General features: G+C 37.0%; 1 protein-coding gene across 9 annotated transcripts in view; it reads right to left on the reverse strand.

The window, feature by feature from the left end:
* Positions 1–15974, reverse strand: part of LOC101888725 (uncharacterized) — a 289691-nt gene that overhangs the window by 121883 nt on the left and 151834 nt on the right. For 7 of the 9 annotated variants that reach the window (XM_059123021.1, XM_059123015.1, XM_059123020.1 and 4 more), the window contains one exon: positions 9128–9181. The exons of the other annotated variants lie outside the window; for them this stretch is intronic. The gene's annotated coding sequence lies outside the window, so the exon portion shown is untranslated. The remainder of the gene's footprint in view (positions 1–9127; positions 9182–15974) is intronic. 9 annotated transcript variants of the gene reach the window in all.

The raw sequence follows: 15974 nt of genomic DNA on the forward strand, positions 1-15974 counted from the left end.
CTTTAAGGAAGAAGCTTTCTGAATTATGGATTCTAAAAATTGTCATACCTTTATCGAATCTCATATTAGTCGAACCTTTATATGACGCTACTTTTAGAGAAGTTGGTACACGTTAGGCCTCTCCCAGTCGGAAGACATTGGTTCTGAGATTGGTTTTTACGACACTTTTATTTGATAATTTAGGTTAATTAAGTAGATCTGCGTACAAGGCTTACTGTGCGATTTCATCTCTCGAAATAAACACCAGTGGCACTATAAAATTGGATGGGTTATAGAAAAGGAAGCTTTTCCCAGCAACAATCTCGGTATGATGTGATTATTATAGTCTCATACTTTTTTTCCATTTAAGTTTTGTTTTATTGTTTCACAAAGGACATTGTATAATAAAAAACGTTAACTTCTCTCACAGAAGCTGGCAATTTTTGGCTCAAATGAATTATTCTTTTTCCGAAAACAAAAACACAGCAAAAGTGTTTTTGTGGCAACTGTCGGTTAGGGTAATTAAAATATCATAAATATCGTTTACTTTTTGCCAAACAAAATGTGCTTCATTTGCAAAATAAACAGATTCTGGTGCATATGTGTGTTTTGCTCTACCAACCTCCACAACTCACCCCACCCTCGTACACATACACAATATCTCTGATTAAATAGGAGAGCAAATAGAAACCACAAAAAATACAAAGCAAACAAACACACAAACAAATATGGTAATGAAATCAAAACTTTAGTCATATTTGAATGCTTTGTGACAATAACGACGACGATGATGACGATGACTACGATTCCTGTTGTGTCGGAATCCTGTAAACCAACAAAATGACAAAAATCAAAGGAAAAGAAGATATCAGCAAAAACCAAAAGTAAATATATTCCATTTTGGGTTGTGTGTAACAAATGTATTTTTTAGAGATTTGTTTGTGAAGGAATCAGACTAAAACCTACAAAAAGTTGAGGCTATTTCGTAATTGGAGAGTCGATTAGTTGGTATTTGTTAGTTATTTAAATCTTTTTTTTTTTTTTTGAAATTCGCCTTAGGCCCATTTGTAGGATGTAATATTATGTTCAAACTAATTCCATAATTAGAAATATCAATTGGACCTGTTTTATCAATAGTTATACAATAGACATTGTAAAAAATTTAAATTTTTACAAAGTTCAAAGTAAAAGGTCGAAAAAATGTTCCCCAGTGTTTCTAACGCTGCTTGGTTGCAGCAATTCCACTCTAGCGCCATAAACATATTTACGCAAATTATGCGCATTTTAAATTGTTTATTTTATTCTCTCTCCCGCAACCAATGGTGTTTTTTCTTCTTGTTATCACCTTAAAATTTATGTCCAGCTACATTTTTTCAATGCAAAGTTTACCTCCGTTTCTTAAAACCCATGACGAACATTAAATTGTAAACTCAGCTAACATTTGGCATTGCTGTTAGACCAGCAGACCAATACCTGCAACCTATTGCATGGTGATGCAAATATGCAAATGCGGCAATAACATCTACAGAAGCTTGGACTGCTGCACCGTTCGACACTAATTTAGGGGAAAAAAGTACAATTTAGCAAATTACTATATTCATTTGCATACATTTAAGCTCGAAAATATTAAGTTTTTATTATTATTATTATTATTATTTTGATGACATTATGTATGGGAAAAAATACCAAAATAATGACATATAGATGGGTGCAAAATTTTCAGATTGCAATAAAAATGTTAAGATGTATTGCAAAAAAATCTTTACTTTAGTTCCAAATTTCGATTTCATTTGAGTTGGAATAACGATAAATGGTAGATATAGCTTTTATCAGGTCTACTTAAAATTGCACGCACTGCGTCGATGTTTCTCGCCACAAGGCTGAATAGATTCAATTTTGACATAACGAAAGGTACTTGAAAGAAAAACAAACAAAACATTTTTTTTTTTTTTGATTCCAAAAATATGTAACTTGGATAAGTTTTAAAAAACAAACCATTCCAAAATGTTTGATAGATTTGAAGAACCTGGAATACTGTGGAGATGATGGTTTTTCTTATACGAGACGTCAAAACTGAGAAGGTCTAACTGGCACAAGTTTTATATGATTTTAAAAATAAACGTTCCCATGTCGAAGTTCACAAGTCGTAAACACCGCAGTGGATATTATGAAGGTTGTATCTACCCTAAAAAAATAGTTGAAGACAGCTCGTAGAAAAACTTACTACCAAAGTGGACGTTTGAGCTATCAAAGTAACGTAAAATTCAGTAGTTCCCAATTCACATGTGTAAAGAGAGAGAGCCGAGAGAGAAACTACTACGCCTACCTCTTGGTAGTCCCATATTATCGATACGCTCAATTTTATTTTTTATGAGTGAGAGACTGACTGAAAGAACATTTAGGTAATTTAGATAATAATGAGAGGTGACATGTAGCCGACCGTTGGATAATAAAATAGGACAAATAATTCTGATTGAATTGATAATGCCGATCATATATAGTGTTCGATTTACGATGATACAGCCTTGCTATTGCAGAGGGCTTGTCAAACTGTAGTTAAGGATTTTTCTGAGTTTTTTTCAGTTCTCCGACTAAAAGAAACGTTAGCTTGGAATACATTTCGAACTGGCTTTCATTAACCTGGTTGGCTGGCAATTTATTTACACAGGGGCTTTGACTAGTTGTTCCACAGGAGCTTAGATTCGTTATACCGTATCTCAAACATTGGTAGTGATTCCGAGTTAGTCATAAACTGTAGTTGAAGCACGAATACTAACTCGTCATTCTAGACGACCCAAACAGCTAAGCCTGAACATACCCACCGTGAACTCCTAAACCCGAAGGAGTTTCGATCCATCTGAGAAGACCTGGGTATCTGTTTCCAAACATACCCATCGTAAGCTGCCTAACCCGAAGGAGTTTCGATCCATCTGAGAAGGCTTGGACATCTACTACCGAAAACATCCACAATGAGATGTCGAACTCGAACAATTTCCGATCCATCTGAGAAGGTGTGGGCATCTGCTTCCAAACATACCCACGGTGAGCTGCCCAACCCGAACGAATTCTGATAGATCTGAGAAGTCCGGGACATTTACTCCCTAACATAAATACAGTCAGCTACCGAACAATCTTAGACCACCTGAATATCTTTTCCCGAATATCTCTATATTGAACGGCAGTAACCGGACAAATATGCCTAGATATCTTCCACTCGTCAGCCCCATCGACAATTCAATATATTTCCCGAATAAGGTATTTGGAATCGTAATTCCTGATTACATTTGACCTATCGATAACCGTAGACCATCCATTAAAGCTCTCGATTACCTTCAAATCGTCAATGCCAGTACAGCGCCGAACACAAAGATCGTAAATCCTGATCAACCTCACTTGTCAACATCCACCAACCACTCCCAAGTTCCTGATTACGAGTACCAATCGTAAACAACCCGACATCCCTACATCATACAGGGTACTGCAACCAACTTCAGACTGCTGTCATTTTTAAGCCACTCGTCCGATAGCTGTTAAAATTATTCCAGTGACAGCTCATTATATTGTTTACAGGAGTACAAAAGCATTTTGGTGAAAATTTTCCAGAAAAAAAGTTTTTCGTGATGGAATTCAAGTGATAGTGTGATTTCTTTATATTTGGCTGGAAAACCACAACTGGCTATCGTCAGAGCACTTCAGCATTTAAATGTGAATAAATCTTTTGCGTCGCTACTGTGAGATTGGTAGCGTAGCCCGACGTTAAGGAGGTGGCGGGAAGAAAACAGCAACATCAGCAGAAATGGTTTGCAAGTAAAGAGGCGACTTGATCAAAACCCACGTCACAGTGGCCGAGAAATTGCTCGTGAGCTGAACATATCACAATATTTCATTCGGCAAATATTGAAAAATGAGATCGGGGTAAAGCCATTAAAATTCCAAAAAGTGCAAGAACTTACACCGCAACATGAAGAAAATAGACTCAAAGGAGCTAAAGAGTTGATTCGCTTGGCCGAAAGTGGTGAACTGTCGAATTTGGTTTTCTCCGATGAGAAAACATTCGTTGTCCAGCAGTTTGTAAATAAACAAAATGATCGTGTTTACTTGCCAAAGAGGTGAACTGAAAATGTGCTCCTTAGGTTGTCCACCAGGACTCAAGCGCCGATCATGGTGATGTGTGGGCCGTCATAATAGCCGATGGTCTCTCTCCGCTGGTATTAATCGACCGTGGCATCAGAATAAATGCCGAATATTATCACGAAAATATTCTGGAGGGTATATTAAAGCCTTGGGCATCGTAGAATGGTTACAATATGAAGTTCCTCGCTTCATTTCCAACGCACAGCGGCCGCCAAAATGTCCGGATACCAATCCGTTGCACTATTGTGTCTGGAGTATTTTAGCCAATGGTGACCAATTCGAAAAAATCTAAACTTATTCTAAAGTTGATGCTCTTTCTGACATTCTTTGCTTCCACTCAATAAAATTAAAAAAAAAAATGTAAAAATTATGGCATTTGGCATTTGCAGATTTTTTTATCTCACCCTGTAGTTCCCTATTGCACACAAATCGTTTACCCTCTGAACATCAAACCCAAAATCCCCTTCGGGCCCCCTCCGAAATGGCTACTTGATTGGAAATTTTTGTATATTTTACATAGAACATTTAATTTTTTGAAAGGGTTTCGAAATACACTTCCTGTCCTTGGCACTCAAAAGTCTCAAGTTCAAATACAAATGAGCACAGCACTCACGTATACTTAATTTCACATGTTCTTTGACAGATATAGGGTTAAATTTGAGAATTTTCCGCAAAAACACATTATTATTATTATTTCTTTGAAACCCAAATGTTTCTCTATATAAAAATCCTTAGTCCTGTGCCGACAAAAAAATCTTTTAGATGTAAACTTGTTTGAACGATCATACCCAATTTGATTTTGAGTTTAATGACGATGATTTGGGCATTCATAACAACACTAAATAATTTTAACCCGTTAGGCGTAATATCATGTCGCCTTTGATTTCTCTCCCATGTATTGAGTCTAAATTTTTCGTAGTTACGGAAATTTGCCCTGCCCAGGCAATGTAATTTATTATTCACTATTAAAATGATTCAATTTTTCTCACGTTTTGAAGTTTATATGGTCACATTCTAACAAATACACTAATGTCGATTTAAACATATATTTTTCACTTAATCCCAAACTATAAAAATATTTGTTTTCTGATTGAATATCATCGAACTTGATTTAAATCAACTGGATCACAGTAACAAACCAAGAGTTATTTTCAACTATCATTTCAATCTGGACATGACAATTTAATAAACCGTTCAGCATATTTTTGACATCAGCAACAACTCGTTCACAGAAATGAAAAAAGAAATAACACCATAAACGAATAAAATTCATAATTCAATCAAAAATTTGTAGCCGGTGTCAAATCAAACATTTGTCGCCACATGGGAGGATGATGGCGACATGGACATTTTAAACATGGATTTGGCAATTGCATATTTTAGCCATGTCTGTGAAATGAAAATAGTGGGAGAATCGAATAGACCACACTCAAACATACACAGGCATACCAAGGACGTTAAACAAATTAATTTTTCACAAATCCCAAAGGGGCGGATGAGTTGCTTTTTTATTTTGGTTAAATTACAATAACTTAAAATATCATGCAAACGTCACTTTGTCGTCGTGGTTGTTGTTGCCGCTGCTATTGCAATAAATAAATAAATACTGGGGGGACAAATTGTCGAAGGATTACAAGTGTTGCCGAGCTGGGCTCATATGCCAAATGACAGGTGGCAATATTTCGGCCCTAAATATGAACATCCACTTTTGCATTCGAGCAATTAAAGAAAATACGCCATAAAAAGTTGACTGTTGTGCACACCGTTGCCGCTGTTACTGCTGACAAATGCCATAAGGCTAGATTTATGTATTTACTGAAATAACCGCTGTCACAGCCACTTCCACCAACACCGCCACCAAAAACAAACATCCCAATGCAAGCAGATAAAAACATTTTTACAACTTTAGCTGCAACCGAACAAGCTTTAGGACCTCTCCCATTAAGGATGACACAACTACTACTGCCGTTATTATTGCTGCGCACTTCGCAAAAAAAAAAACAGCATTGAAACGGAACCTGAATGCCAAAGCATTTTCAGGGTTGTGTGGGCGAAGGTGGCAGCAGTGCCCGGCCAAACGGAACATGTGATAAATGATGAAAAAGTTATGATGACTTTTTGCCAAAGGAGAAAAATTAATAATGAAAGTTATGCTGATGCATTGCCACAGTCCACACATTACACAAGTGGTTGTTTTTTTAATGGCAGAGGTCCATGGGAAAGGGTGTTGGTACTCTCTATTGGGGGGCTTGGTGGAAAATGGAAATGGAGGTTATGATTGTCTTACCGCAATGAAGGGAAGATGTGGTCGGTTATAAGTGTGTAGTTGTATATAACGTTTGAATGCATTATTTCTAATAGGCAACTGTTTGGCAAACAGCGCAACAAGCCGAGAGAGACTTTGAGATTTAAACTAGATCACCTCAGAAAGTGTAGTTTTGTGATTGTGAAATATGGGAAATGCCTTATACTTGGCTCTTGGCGATAGATTGTAAAATTTTCTATACTCGCAGTCAATTGTTTTAGGCCCTAGGTCTCTTTGGACCAAGTTAATTTCAGGACATTTGGACTCGATCTAAGGATGTCCGTCCGTCGTCCTTCTGTCTGTCTGTCTGCATGTTGCGCACAATAACTCGAAAGGAATATCCGATGTGGTCCAAACTTAGCATTTCGTAAAATTATTATCATTGAAATAAGAGTCCGATTGTTTTAAACCAATCTGGTGTGAATATCTCGGACGACATATATGAAATATATTCTTTTGGTACCTCCCCCACAAAAAATCAACACTTTTATTACTTAGAAAACTTATATAAAAAGTTGGCGATTCTTTTTAAACTAAGTATTTCTCAATATTTGATTCGATTCAAATGCTGGGAGAAATGTTCAAAAGTTGTATAGGTCAGTGGCGTCTCTACAAGACTACAGTTACCGATCTACAAGAGAGGACTTAGGCTTTCCTATAAGAATACCTGCATGCGTCCTATCGTCTAGAAGTTATTTGCATAACTTTATAAAAAAAATCTACAGACACGTCACTCAAGGACGTTGGGCAATTGGGAATGATTGCGAGTGTGGAAATAATTACACCAACCAACTATGAGCAGCTTCGAACGAAAAAGCATAAACAAAGAACACATATTCTCTCGATTTTCTTTTGCCATTGATTTGGCAGGGCAAGAGAGTATCTTACCACTACTAATACATATATTGTGAGCAAGGCTTCTCTATACCAACATTGCTCACAATACAATGGTTCGAAAAGTAAAGAAGCGACTTAATCGAAACCCGCGTCGAAGGGGCCGAAAATGGCTCGGAATCTGAACATATCGCAATATTCCATTCGGCAAATATTGAAAAATCAGCTCGGGGTAAAGCCATTGAAATTCCAATAAGTGCAAGAACTTACACCGCAACGAAAAGAAAATAGAACAAAAGAATTGCTTCGCTTGGCCGAAAGTGGTGAACTGCCGAATTTGGTTTTCTCTGATGAGAAAACATTCGTTGCCCAGCAGTTTGTAAAGAAACAAAATGGTCTGGTTCACTTGCCAAAGAGGTCAGCTGAAAATCTGCACCTTCGGTTGACCACCAGAACTCAATCACCGCCATAACAACCGACGGTCGCTCTCCGCTCGTATTAATCGACCGTGGTATCAGAATAAATACCGAATATTATCGCGAAAATATTCTGGAGGGTGTATTAAAGTTTTGGGCTCGCAAACATTTTGGCCGCAGACCTTGGACATTCGAAGAGAACTCAGCACCATCACACTCATCACGCGCCACCCAAGAATATTTAAAAAATTTCGTTCCCCGCTTCATTTACAGCACATAATGGCCACCAAAATCTCCGGATACCAATCCGTTGGACTATTGTGTTTGGAGGATTTTGAAAAGTAAGGTTGGCAATAAAAAATATCAATGTGTCGATCACCTCAAACAAGCACTTCGCTAGGACTGGGCCAAAATACCGCAGAGCAACATTCGGACAGTATGTGATGTTTTCATTGGCCGTTTGAAGGACATAATTCGTACCAAAGGTGACCAATTCGAACAAATCAAAACTTATTCTAAAATTTGATGCTATGTAAAAATTATGGCGTTCGACTTTGTTGCCTTTTTTTTATCTCACCCTGTATATGCATTAATAGTGGTAAGAGACTCTCTCGCCCTGTCAAATCAATGAAAATCGAGAGAGAATACGTGTGCTTTGTTTACACTTTTTCGTTGGAGGTTGCTCATAGCTGCTCTATACACGTCCAGCGGGTAGACTAAGACCAAACGAAATGCTGCATCTCTAGAACTGCTCAACTAAATCCCATTCAGCCTACTTTCAGTTTTCTTTTAATCCGGTCTAGGTTGCAGCCTTTCTGAGTTTCTAAACGGTGAAAACATATCGAGATCCACGAAAATCTCAGGCGACGTTGCAGGACTCACTCGCTGCTCGTCAATCGGTTCGTAATATGCTAATCGTATGTTTCCTGTTGACTCCTGGCAATTTGTTCAATTTGACCGATTCGTTCTCTCTACATTACCTACCTTTTAATCCATGTCATTCCTTTGTAGAAGAGTTCTGAACATCTCAAGGATACTACCGTTTAACTGTGTATCCATCAGGCAAGGGGTATCAATCAAATGTCAGCCAGCAGACAACAATCAACCAGTCAATCCAAATGCCTGCGCACATAATTTGATGCTTCGAAAACAATTTATATTTGCCTTAAAAGCCTCTGCCGCGTCGAATCGCTAATGCCGTATGCGTCATAAATCCAAAATGTACAATTTTCACAAATTTATCTCTCCTCTCCATTGGCACCCTTTTTAGCAAATATATAGTACGTATGTATGTATGCAAACTGTATGTACATTTTATGACAATCCTTTACTTATCCGACATATACCTACCTACATATGCAAGCATATAAATGAATGCTACACACACATATACACATGTATTTTTTCTATATTAAAATTAAACTTTTATCAAGTGATGAATGATGTTGCCCATACTCACATGTAAAATATTCTCAATGTAATAAAAACCAATGTGGTGACATCTGCAAGTTATCTGAAAAGTTCATTAAGTGAAAAAAAAGAAAGTGAAATTATTATCAAATGGAAAAAAGAAAAACCCAACAACAACAACAGCAACAACAAATAAATAAAATTTATTAATATTAACTGGCCTTAACAACAACTGCACAGCCACTGAACCGGGGAATCGCCAAGGCACACTACAAAAAATCACAAAGTTCAGAGTACACCACGCACACACCATCTATCCACCCTACACGCTCGCTTGTTCTATAAATATTAATTCGCTTTAATTTAAGGCAATTGTAGGCGAAGCAAGAAGATGTCTTGTCGCGCAACTACAGCTGCTCGTTGTTGGGCTGCAGTGACTACAACTATGGTTCGCACCATCATGCGCCGGACAATATTAATACTTATATATTGAATGACCCGCCTCGTCTATCGGTCCTTGGTAAGTGCAATTGAAAAGCCATTTCGAAATTGATGTACGTCGAGAGTAATAAACTCGAAAGTTTACAATTGACCGGCCCACCGAGCGGGCGGGCGAGCGATCCGTTGTAATATTCAGTCATAAAAGCGATGCACTCGTAAAATACGTAACTATGGCCATAAAAAAAACGGTGCCGGGCCGCAAACAACGACAGATAATAAAGTTTCCCTTCAATGAGGACTTTATTGCCATTATGAGTGTTTGATGTTGTATTGTTGCGACTGACAGGTGAAAGGAGCGGTCGACCATGTTGCAGATAACTAAATTTCGTCAACAAGGGGAACTTTATTAAATTGATTGCTGTTGTTGTCGACGTTGGGGAAGTGAAATAATTGTTTAAAACATTATTAACTTGTTACACACAATAAGAGTGAGGTTGAGGGAATACTTGGAGTACCATAACTCTCCCAGTAAGGGGAGATACATTTGTATTCCCATTAAATATTAGTTTTTTGGTTTTAATATTAAAATTTACGATAATTGTATGCATCGTAGTATTTGTTTATTTAAAAAAATGTTTTGATTTCACATTAATCAATGTTGTTGTATTCCGCCTTTTATCCGCATAATTAATATCTGTACATAAATGATTTGTTAGTAAAGTAAATATTATACGAAGGTATCAGTTTCGATTTTTTTCATATCCCAACGCTATGAAATTAATAATGTTTAACGAGCATAGGTTATATTTGCCAAGCAAAGAGATCAATTTTGCATCGTTCAAAAAAATGCAATAATTAATTTCATTAAAAAAAGCACAACCATTAATGGTTAAAATGAAAAAATATAAAATATGAAAAAAAATGTTTACATTGTGATAGGAGAACTACATCTCCGGCGATCAAATTCAAGCTATAACATTTAAATTAAATTTAGTGCATTAAATACTTTGTTAGGAAATGTACATGGTACCAAGGCCAAATTTGGAAGCTACATGAATCGAAGAATAGTCGAAGAAATCAACAAATGCGGAACAGACTCTTAGGGTCCGGACTACAAACCTGTGAGTTCTAGTTAGAGTTAGGAAACGAAAAAAATGTATCGTATATGCGCGCTATAGCAAAAAGTGGACCTAAATATTCAATGTTCTGCCACCAAAGGTAAAACCCATTATGAACTATAAATACCAATTTTTAGACAAATCCGTAGAAAAATGTGGTAAAAATCATAAAAATATTGAATATCGGAAGGTACCGTCATATGGCCGCTATACCAAAACGTGGACCGATATATCTCATTTTCAATACCAACTATCCTAGACACAATACAAATTATACGTTTTATATCTGCTGGTCGAATATCCAAAATAAGACCAAATTTCTCAGCAGAGGCAGTGGGATTAGCGAATAAGCGTGATGAGATCCGGCGTGCCAAACATACTGATCCCAGGATCAGTGAACTGACAGTGGAAGTCAACAGATGGGTCAGAAGTACAAGCGGAAAAAGTACCTAAACCATCTACAGTGTTCAGTGCATTGGAAATGATATAAGTAAACAGCGATGTTACGAATGCCATTCGAAAGGCTAAGTCATCCAAAGCAAGACGGAATTTCAATTGTAAAGTTGAAACAACTGGATACACCGGGAGTCGAGTATTATACTAAAGTCCTCAACCTATCGTTAGCCACCTATCCCGAAGCCTGGCAGATAGGCCGGGTGGTCCTGCTATTGAAGCCAGGCAAAGATACCAGTAAAGGCGAATCATACTGGCCAATTTCGCTTTTATCGCCAGTACTTGGGGCTTTACTCCTCCCCAACATTAGAGAAAGTTATCCAGTTGTCAACCCTCAACATGGTTTCCGTCCACAATACTGTACTACAACGGCATTGCAGCTGTACAGAACAGGCAGCCATAGGACAGTAGTATTGACTCTTGACTTATCAAAGGAATATGATACTGTGAATCATTCCACGCTATTCGAGGACATTGAAAACACGACCATCCGTCCGAGTTTTAAATGTTGGATAGTCAATTATATCCGGGATATTCCGAAATAAGAAGTCCAAGCCTCGTAAATTGAAACAGAGATCTGTTTTCGGAATTACGCGCCCTGCAAACGGCACTAAGATCGTTACCTATGCGGATCAATGTACTATCATGGCGTCAGGTCTTGCCGTTGAAGACATATGCGTCTGGGTAAACTGCTATCTGGCGGAGCTTGCCGCCTGCTTTCATGTGAGGAATATGAAAATATTCGCCACCAAATCAACGGGACATGAAATTCCGACCACTAATTACCCCAAAAACCTTGGGGTTACATTCTACAGCAAATTCAAATCGCTCGCGAAAACTACAACTATCCGCGATAAGTTGAAAAGTAGGAGCAAGGTCCTCATGGCCCTAACCAGCTGCACTTGGGGCGCAGATAGATTTTCTTGATCTCTTATTAAGCGATTCCGACTTATCTGTGGTTAGCTATGCGGCTACAGTGTAGACTGTGAATACGAGTGCAACACAATGGAAAAGTATTCAGATATACCAGAATCGCGCACTGAGAGCTACACCCTGTTGCCTTCTCATGACTCCAGTGAACCATTTACATGAGTAGATCACATATGCTTCATCAAGCATATGCTTTAGTTGCTGTAACTGCTCAGGTGTGACCGTGGGAGTTATTCTAACCATTACGTGGTGGACAGAACTGCTCAACGTCCAACGACACAAGAGAGATCATTATGATCAGGAAGTCAATTAGTCATATCAGTTAACCATTACAGTATTAATGTTATCCTCGAAGTTTACCGAAGAACATAGCCTGCGTGGATAAACTAGGCTCAACTACGTTTCAATTCATATTGGTAAGATTTGAGGATCTTATATTCTTATATTTCATCAAGATTTGGGGATCTTATATTTCTAATTGTCCTGTCAAACCTACCCAACTCTCTCCAGAGGATCTTTGGTAAAAGCCCATAAGAGTGGCTAATTTCCTAAGCCTGGTCTTTTGATGTTTATTTGCCGAGCAGATTGGAACTTAGGTTTTGAAGTACGACGCTGACAGTCATTACATGGTAATGTAAAAATAAGTTATTTTGGCTTGTAAATGTAATAGTACTTCTCAGTTCTCATTGAGCTTCCGTGTGTTTGCTGGGTTAGATTAAATTAACTCAAATCAAAAGAAGAAGAAAATAAAACTTAATTCCGATTTCGCTTGATTTCCTTTCCAAGTATTGTTTACAAATAAATATAACAATATACATAGCTACAAAAAAATTATTGTGTATTGGAGTCCATAAAAGTGGCGTTCGTTGATGTGGGTCCGCCTCTCATATGTACTCTCCAATTAAGGCCAATTGACCCAAAGGCAACGAATAAAAAGAAGATGTTTACCATAAAACATTTCATGTTATGGCTGGCTGGTTGGTTGGCCGGCCGGCACTGCCTCTCCCTCAATGCCTATCTATGCTATGCCAATACTATTGTTGTTATTGTCGTGGTTGTAACTCTATTGACCTTTTATGTTTGTTAGTCATCATCATCGAATATCGTCATGTATCTAGCCTTTATTACAGTTATGGTACAGCCTCTCCACGTTCTCTCTGGCCAATATAGGAATTTGACCTAAGCGTGGAGGTTAAGACCATTTCATAATCAATTTGTCGATGACTTTGTTACATTTTTGTGTCTTATTTCTACAGGCATGAGATTCATTCTGACATTAAAAACCAAAACTATTGTATTGTGGCATAGGTTGGTGGTATTGAAAAACAAGCAACGAATGGAAATTGGAGAAAATAAAAATTGAAACTAACACAAAGTTACAAATTATAATTTCAGTTTTTTTTTTCAACTATTAACTCTGTTAAATGGTGTTAAATAATTGTTTACATTTTGTTGCTTTTTCTTTTGTTTTCGTTCATTGTTGTCTGCAGAGTACAACAAAACTCGTTGCAAATCAATGAGCCCTAACGATAGAATGAGTCTACAAACGAATGAACGATAAATGTAACTAAAAACAAGGGAGCAGCAACCAACAAAAAATGCAATGAAATGTGCAAACTACTAAAAAGAACGATAGTCATTGAAATGTATGTGTGTGTGTGTATTGGAACATTAATGATAAATGGATGCGAAATCCGAAATCAATAAATGCTAAAAACAAAGAATAAGCCATGACACGAAATGCACACAGACATACACATAAGCACATTCGTAACAAAAAAATCAATATTACTGTGAGTGGTATAAAGGGTTGATCCGGCTGAGAAGGCCTGTTGGCTGGTTTGTGTGGTCAAGTGCATTTTTGAACAAGTTATACCCTCAGCCAGTGTTCGTTTATTCAAATATATTTTGACTTGTGTTATGATTATTCAAACTGTTGACCCTATATGGGGATGGTTCCAAAAAAGTGGGCCAATGCTGATATAAATATTACAACTTGCCAGATTTGGATTATATCGACTATTTCCTACAATTTATATGAGTTATATGATAATTCTTGGAAAATGTTTAAATATGCGTGAGTTATTAGATATGGTGGAAGTATTCCACTTCGTCTTATACTGATCAAAATATTGGGATGTGCATAAAGAAAATCGAAAATATATTTCGAAGGTACCAGAAGAAATTGTTCGATAAATTTCCTTTTCTGATTAAGAGAAAAATTATTCAAAATTTTGAAGTTTTTTGAAGGAAGTGCCGTAAGGAGAGGTTCAATATCTACAATCTCGCATTGTTTTGATAAAATTTTTGAGATGTATGAAATTTGAAATGAATTGAATGCCTATTTCGCATCCATCTTAACACCAGATATTGTGGTGTAAGAAATGTCAAGACGTGCCGAATTTGAAAGGAATCGAATGTTCAGTTTGCGTTTTATAAGCTTCTTGGTCATTCAAAACTTTAACCCGTTATGGGGGAGGTACCAGCGAAATCTGCAAATTTAGCTCATAATTGGATGATCCTTTCTCATCATATAAGGTAAATTATTCTTTGTGAAAATGTTGACCCTTTATGGTGGTGGTACTAAAGGGAATGGAACGATATTGTCCATTTTCGAAGTCGATCTAAGTTTGATAATAATATTACGATGTACTAAGTTGGTTCGGATACTCCCTTCGAGATACTTCCTAAACGGACGAAACGAATGTAATCCAAAGAGACTTAGGACATAAAGCCGATTTGGCAGTATCAAATGTTATATGCCCTCTGTAGCCTTATGGCTGAGGGTATAAAAAATTAACATTCCCTTCAAATGTTTTAACTCGATATGGGTTACGTAAAAGGGTTTTTTTGTCGTTGGATTATCTTTAATGAATACACCACGTAAATAAAGACAAGTACGGGAGAAAGAATATGGACTGCTTCCACTTCATATATGTCAAAATTATATCGATTTGAGTTGGGACGAAACATGAAGATAGAATCAATAAGGGTGTGTATCGGTATGGACGTATCCATAAACAAGTATATTTACCTAATAATTAAAGATTACTATAACAGCTTTAACCTACACATTAGTTGGCTGATTGTCAAGCGGACATTGAAGCACTCATCTACTCAAAGCCCGTCACATCTCAAAACCCCCTTTCACGAAAAACGCACTTTAAGTTATAGAATTTATTGAAATATAAAAATTCACAGAAAATTAGAAAGAGCTGACGCAAAAAAAAATTTTTTGAATATAGTCACTTTTTGAGTGAATGAGCTACATATGAGAACCAGTAAAAACAAGGAATTGTAGTTGATCAGGACCTTCAAAATACTTTAATCAGTAGTATCGATTAAAACTACATTGCTAAAATTTTTTCTACCCATTAAGAGTTTGAGACTGAATAAACTTCGACTGGAAATGTGACCAGGCCTCAAAAATACTTAAATATGGCCGATGCCACTATATGAGCCAGAAATCTTCAAAATATCCAAAATCGAGAATTTAAGTTAAATTAACTATAGAACATATTGGGTCTGTATAAAAACCTTTTACCAGGAGAAATTTGGCCAAATTAGATCCAGAAATATCAAATTACAGGTGATTACGTCGAAAATTGAGACAGAAATCTTGACAACACCGAAAACAACGAGAAACACTTATGTAGGAGCCATAACAAATAGCGGAACTGAATCGAAACATTTTTGTAACCAAAATTCGTGTCTAACGTATTTAGCGGTTATTTAGTAGGAAATTGTGGCAAGAAACACGAAAATATTAAAAATCAGGTAATACCGTCATATGATAGCTATAGCAAAAATTTGACACATAGTCAGACTTTTATGCGGTTTAAAATCGGACCTATAATGAAATTGCAGCATAATGAGTTCAAAAATGAAACCCGCGACCTCCAAAACACGGAAAATCGAGAACTTCATTGTTATAGGAACTATTCCATAAATGTA

The sequence above is a fragment of the Musca domestica genome, unplaced genomic scaffold (assembly GCF_030504385.1).
Source record: "Musca domestica strain aabys unplaced genomic scaffold, Musca_domestica.polishedcontigs.V.1.1 22, whole genome shotgun sequence".
NCBI lineage: Eukaryota > Metazoa > Arthropoda > Insecta > Diptera > Muscidae > Musca > Musca domestica.